The sequence below is a fragment of the Triticum dicoccoides genome, chromosome 5A, assembly GCF_002162155.2.
Source record: "Triticum dicoccoides isolate Atlit2015 ecotype Zavitan chromosome 5A, WEW_v2.0, whole genome shotgun sequence".
NCBI classification, from domain to species: Eukaryota; Viridiplantae; Streptophyta; class Magnoliopsida; order Poales; family Poaceae; genus Triticum; species Triticum dicoccoides.
Genome location: NC_041388.1, coordinates 699,052,265 through 699,058,620, shown reverse-complemented (window position 1 = coordinate 699,058,620; position 6,356 = coordinate 699,052,265).

Genomic DNA, 6,356 nt, shown 5'->3' with positions numbered 1-6,356 from the left:
CTACACATTAGAGGAGCCACCAGAATATGTTGTGTATCAAGGACCCATGAGCGGTGAAGACCGCCAATTCTGGGCCACTGTGCACATTTACGGTAGGAGTCTAGCACCCGAGCGTCCCTACCGGTTCACCGGAAGAACAACTTCCTTTGAGCCACAAGCCATCCAGCTAGCCGCTCGAGAGGCTATAGTTCATCTCAGGCACTTGTCGCCCAGAGTTAACTGTCGCTCATTCCACTACTACCCCAGACGAGAAGGGTATGGTAGACCACCCCAAGTTGCCAATGGAGATCACGAGACGGACCCCGCATTGTTGCACCTAGTGCGCTATGTAAGTGCACTAGAGGCACTGTTCGACCAGATCACTATTGATCTAATCGCAGCTCGTGGAGAACTGGTTCGTCGAGCCCCGGCGAGAGAAGAAAACGAGCCCAACACCGACAACCCAGTCGTGCTGTTTGGACAACCGATCGAGACCCCGAGATCTGCCCCAGCCATCGGCCAAGGTGCTGCGATAACCCCAGAAGTGCTTCGTCGCATATTGGGAGCACACTCCAACAGGGTTGTGGCCAACAATCCCCACAATGGTCATTCTCACTACCCCGACCCTGCAGTTCCTCCGCCATCTCCGACTAATCCCGGCAGAGAGACACGTGGAGAAGCCTCGACATCCACCAGGCACGCCCGTTTAGACATAAACGAGGTAGACTAAGCCGTATGAGTAGCACCAAGTTTCAATGTATCCTCGTTTTGTAATCATGTGACCGCGTATATTAACGCAGCCTGTCTTTGTGCCTCTGTTTTAATAATAGCCTTGCATATTTGGTCAGCGCATAGCTGCATATTTTTCTGGGCACAACTACCAAAACCAACCCGACGACAACCACAGTAACGCGTCTTTTTATGAGATATGTGTATCTCTGACACTGCCCCGACCTTTGGAGCTAAGCTGGCAAATTTTTACCTTTCACCACGGTAAAACGATCCGGCTCCATTGCTATATAAAGGCCACCTTGTGACCTTACCTAGCAACACTCACTTTGTGCACAACACTCACGCTCCTTCCTGTCATGCCGAACCTCAGCATTCAACTGAGAACCCCAGATGCAACTCCAGGTAGCTTTGTCAAAATATTGTGGGATTTTACCCGCAGTACCATGGGTTCTACCCAGCCACCCCAGTACGAGCTGTTCAAATCGAGGATCACCCCATCCACCTCGGAATATTGGGCAGCAGTACACATTCCTCCTGTAGACCCCAACCAAGATCCAACGGAAGTTTCCTTCGTGGGGAAATCTATGCCAACCCCACACTTGGCCATAGAAGCTGCTGCGAAAGAAGCGATTGCTCGTCTTAGATCCACAGTACCCTATGCCCGCGAACGAGGATATTATTACTTTCCGAGCCGTGTAGCACCCGGAGAAGTAACATCTTTTCCCGGTGGACATATTGAGAGAGACCCAGTTCTGGCCAACCTTATCCAGTACATAATTGCTCAAGAGCATTTAAACCAGCGAGTGATGGATTATCTCCAGAGCCTCGCAGATTTAAATCCTCAGATTGCCATCGGCAGACCACTGAGACCCGACACGGAGAGACGCATACATCGACTGGTCAATCCACTTCCTCCGATAGAAGAGGAGTGTATTCCTTTACCAGAGACATTTTATCAGGACCCCGCCCAGTTACCATTTTCATTTTAAACGTCACTACTGTATTTGTTCTTTGCAGCATATATTTATGTGTGTGACTTATGCGTGATACCCTGAGTTTGTACGACGAGTCAATTATTTGGCTTCTACTAATGTGTGTAGTTTTTGTTTTGGTTTATGCTCCTTTAAATTAACTGTTTTTCCCTCGCAAAACCCTGGAGTAAGATTTTCTTTTCCCTGAGTTGCTACATCTACACTCTCTCACGACATGGGTTATTTAATTTCACTCAGCACCACGAGCAGACTCACAACCATAATCATTCGGACACATACACTGTTTGCAAAACTTTGCAACGGTGTTACATCCAGCTAATCACCCCCCCTAACAACAGTTAGCACCCGGCACACCCCATCTACTCCTCATGATCACCACCACCGCGGAGAACCAACACCCGAGCCGCAGCATCGCGATACTCGTCGAAGATTATCGCGCACAGGAGCACAGAGAGCCCCAGCAGCGTCGCCAGCCCTCCGCATATCAGGATCACAAACCAGTCCGGCATCGCCTCCGCCATTAGAGCCTCGACCGAGCTTCTGTAAGCAGTAACGGAGAAAGAAGGAGGAGGAGAAGTGAGGCCAGGTGTGAGGAAGAAGAGAGAGTCACCCCGGCCGTTTTTATAGCTCGAGCTCGGTGTACGGTGGGCGAAGTCCACCAACGCCGCTCGTCGCCGATCGCCGGTGTTCGGAGTCGAATCCGCGAGCAGTGCCGACAGCGCGCTGGCCCGCGAGGTGAGTGCACGCTGCACCGGCAGGTAGCACGCCGCGCACTACCACGGTACGGCCTAGATGCCCTACACACTAGGCGTCGCCGGTGGAGAAAGCGCGCGGGAGAGAGGAAGAAGAAAGGGCCAGAGGGAGAAGAAGAGGAGACTGACAGTGGACCCCGGGTCCACCTGTCGGCCAGAGAGAGCACTGTGCTCTCGGGTACACCAGCGTATATCTAAATTTAGGAGTTATCCTAAATTTATATCCAGCATAGAAATCACCCGTTTTTGTCCCGAACTGTAGACTTTTCCGCGCAACCCCAGTTTTTCACACTATGGTTTTTCACCACTTATTGCCCTCTCACTGTAGCCACATCGTCATTGCGTAAATTATTTTCTTAACACCGCTTTTAGCAAATCTCGAGGACGAGATTTTTTCTTAAGGCGGTTAGTATTGTGACACCCCAAAATTTTGGCCTTGTTTTAATGGAATAAAATTTTGCCAGGATTTAAAACTTTGAATTTTTTTGAGCTCCATTTTGATTTTGTTTAAATCATTTCCTTCCCTGTTATGATGAGTTTTTCCCAAAAAGAAAACTTTTCTAATGTGTTATTGGACTTGTTTAACCTCTCAAGAAAAACTTTCCTTTTATCAGTGTAACTAATTAGATAATTAGGTTGCTTGATCTTTATTTTCTTGAAAAGGGTTTTCTAGGTTAAATGGCCATATTTGAACTACAACCATTTGATAAATTCACTTAAAATTCCCACAAAAATTTGGAGATGTCATGTGATGTTTTTAAATCACTTTTATGCTAAAATATATTTCATTCATGAAATATTTTGAGCCCTACACTCAATTTTTCATCTCTGGTCCAGAGTGCATTTTGCACTACAACCTATTTAATTATTTCTTTAAAACTTCTACCAAAATTAGGGGAGGTCAGTGGGAGCCTATTTTTTCACTTTGTGCAAAAACCTATTTATGTTCTTTGAAAAATTTGAGTGAATCAACCTCATCTTCATTCTGGACCAACTTGATGGTTTGTACAGCAACCATGTTTTTACTTGCTCTTTAACCCTTGATCATTTCTCCTACTTGTAGTCCCCCATGTTAAACCCTTAAGTCCAGGAGCATGCACCTTTTGGGTCATTTTTGGTTCATGAAATAATGTCATATATTTCCTGTCCAGAATTGAAGTTCTGCTAAACTTGCACTAGCAAGTTTATGCTTTTGGCCAACTAACATCACCACTCTCTCTTTCATCCACAGAGACACTGATCTGGAGATTTTGGCCACTCCAAGAAATGCCTAAGTGCCCTTGGCATTTTGTCAAACACCTGGTGTGCATGGCCAGTTTTGACATGATTTTGTCTTTGCATTGTGACCTTGCACCTTTGATCAAACAAGCATGTCCACTAGACTACCCGTTTCTCCTAACCTAGATCTGTTAATTGCCAGTCTCAACCAAGCTCTGTAGCATGCTCTAGCATTGCGTCGAGCACGTTCCGTGCACGCCCAGAGCGCGAGCAGAGCGTGCGTTTGGCACGCACATGCGCCGAGCCGACACGCTGGCCCCCATGGCTTTGGCCCACACGGCAGCATCATGCCACGCGCTCCCCTTCTCTCAGCTACGCGCCAAGCCGCACCTCGCCGCGCCCGGCAGGCCAAGCACTAGCCGCCGCCGCCGCCCGACAGCCCTGCGCCGTGCAGCGCCGCCCAAGCCACCCCGGCTCGCCACCTGCCCCTGTGAGCAGTGCGTGCTCATCCACAGCTTCGTCCCCTAGCGCTCGTCGCCGCCACATCGCCCTAGCCACAGAGAGGCGGTTCGCCGGAGAGCTTATCCACGGCCGCCGCGGAACCGACCTCGTCGCACTATAAATGGAGACCCCGAGCCCCTCTGAGCACGCACGCGACCTCAGACCACCCCTATGGCACTCCCCTAGCTCGCATTCGACCCGGGGAGGCCTCCTTCCTCATCTCCGGCAACTCCTGCCGCCGCCACCGCCCCGGCCAATCCGGCACCTCCAGTATCTCCCACTCTCCGTTCTCTCCACCAAGAGCTTCCACATCCTCCCGTGAGCCTTTTCCCCTACTTGATTTTGATCGGGAGCCAACGCCGCCACAAAGTCACTTCGCCACCGAAGCCTTCTTCCGCCGCGGAGCTCGCCGCCGGCAGCTCACTCCGTCCCCGCCGACCCAACGACTACCGGGAGGACCGCCCCAACCTTGCGGATCCATCCCCACCCTCGGGGGCCCGCGAGGAGCAGCCAAACACCGGCGATGATCGCCGGAGCCCCGCTCCGCTCGGGTAAAGGAGGGAGACGACGCGCGGCGACTGGTCAAACCTTACCAGTGGGCCAGGCAGGCCCACTGTCAGTGACACCCCGCGCCATCCACGTGTTTAAGTGAAGGCGTAAACTTCAGGAGTACGCCTCCTCTATACCGAAAGCGTCTTTCTATCTGAATCGTTTTCTTTTCTGTTTTATTTTAAATAACAGATTTGACCAAATCTTTGACTGGCTATAACTTTTTAAATATAAGTCCAAATGAGTTGATTCTTTTTCCTACCTTCCTTAAATTTGGTCTAGTTTATTTTAAGATTTATTTGAAAAAATTTCAAACAACTTTTTGGTTCTGTTTTTGAAATATGTGTTAATTCAAATATATTTTTAAATAGGATTTTGGGAGAGAGAAGAAGCTTTCAAAAGTTTTGGAGAGCATCTCACCCCTCCACAACATTGAAGGCAAGCATTCTGAACCCCGGCATAATATTTTTGGTGTGATCGTTGATACATTTATAACACCACCGCATTTTGAAGGACTTGTTATTTCATGTGATATGATCATATGCATGGGTGCATGTTGTTGATTTCCATGTTGTTGGAAATGGACTCACTTGTGATGATAATCACCCTCATGTGCCTTGCATGCATACCGGCAGGAACCCGGGAAAACCTCGGCCTTGGGTAGGCATGAGTTTGTCGCCGGTCTCCGTCGGGACGGTTATGTCTGGTATGGCATGGTAAGGTGATATGAGCGGTGACTTTGTTGGATGAAATATATGCGTCATGCTAATCATGCAGGGAATACTTGAACCTCCTGAGTCGACCGTAGATCGAGTCTTGTTCCAGTAACCCCCATATTTGTTTCGTACTACCACTCGTCTCTACAGCAAGTAGAGTATGGTTCAGTAAGTTGTCAACCTCTTTCCAGCACACACCGTACAGAGAGGCCATGGTGGAAGATACCGGTTGTAGCTGGTAGGCAGGCCACCTGGTCCGGGGGCATGGGTGTTTCCGGTTGGGACCGAGAGGGGAGGCCACCCCTTAGAGCGCGCGATATAAATTTGATCCCATGCTACGCGAGGTTGTAGCCTCCCCACTTAGAGTTTGCTTAACAGGTGTCGTGGGTGATTCCAGACACGTGTGAGATAAGCTGGTGTGTGCAAGTTAGGTGTGTTTTCAACAAAAAGATCGTAGACGGAATTAGTCCTGCTGGACTAGAGAAATCCGTTACTCGTGGGTAAAGAGTACACCCTCTGCAGAGAATAAACCTATTCGAATAGCCGTGTCTACGGTTAAGGATTACAGTCTGGGATGGGTCAGGTGTCGGTCTTAGTGTCGGTCTTCGGAGGTGAAACCGTTAACCAGAAAAATAGAATCACTACTCGTGACTTGTGATATCTATGATGATTATTATTATTGTTGACTAACCCATGATATTATTGTTATTATCGAGTATCTCTGGGATGGTTCTACCTCCAGGGAAATTCATTCTGATTGTTTCTTTTAAAGCCCTTTATGTGGCGTCGCTCAGACGCCCGACTGTGGCATTTCTTTTAAAGCCCTTTATGTGGCGTCGCCCAGACGCCCGACTGTGGCATTTCTTTTAAAGCCCTTTATGTGGCATCGCTCAGACGCCCGACTGTGGCATTTCTTT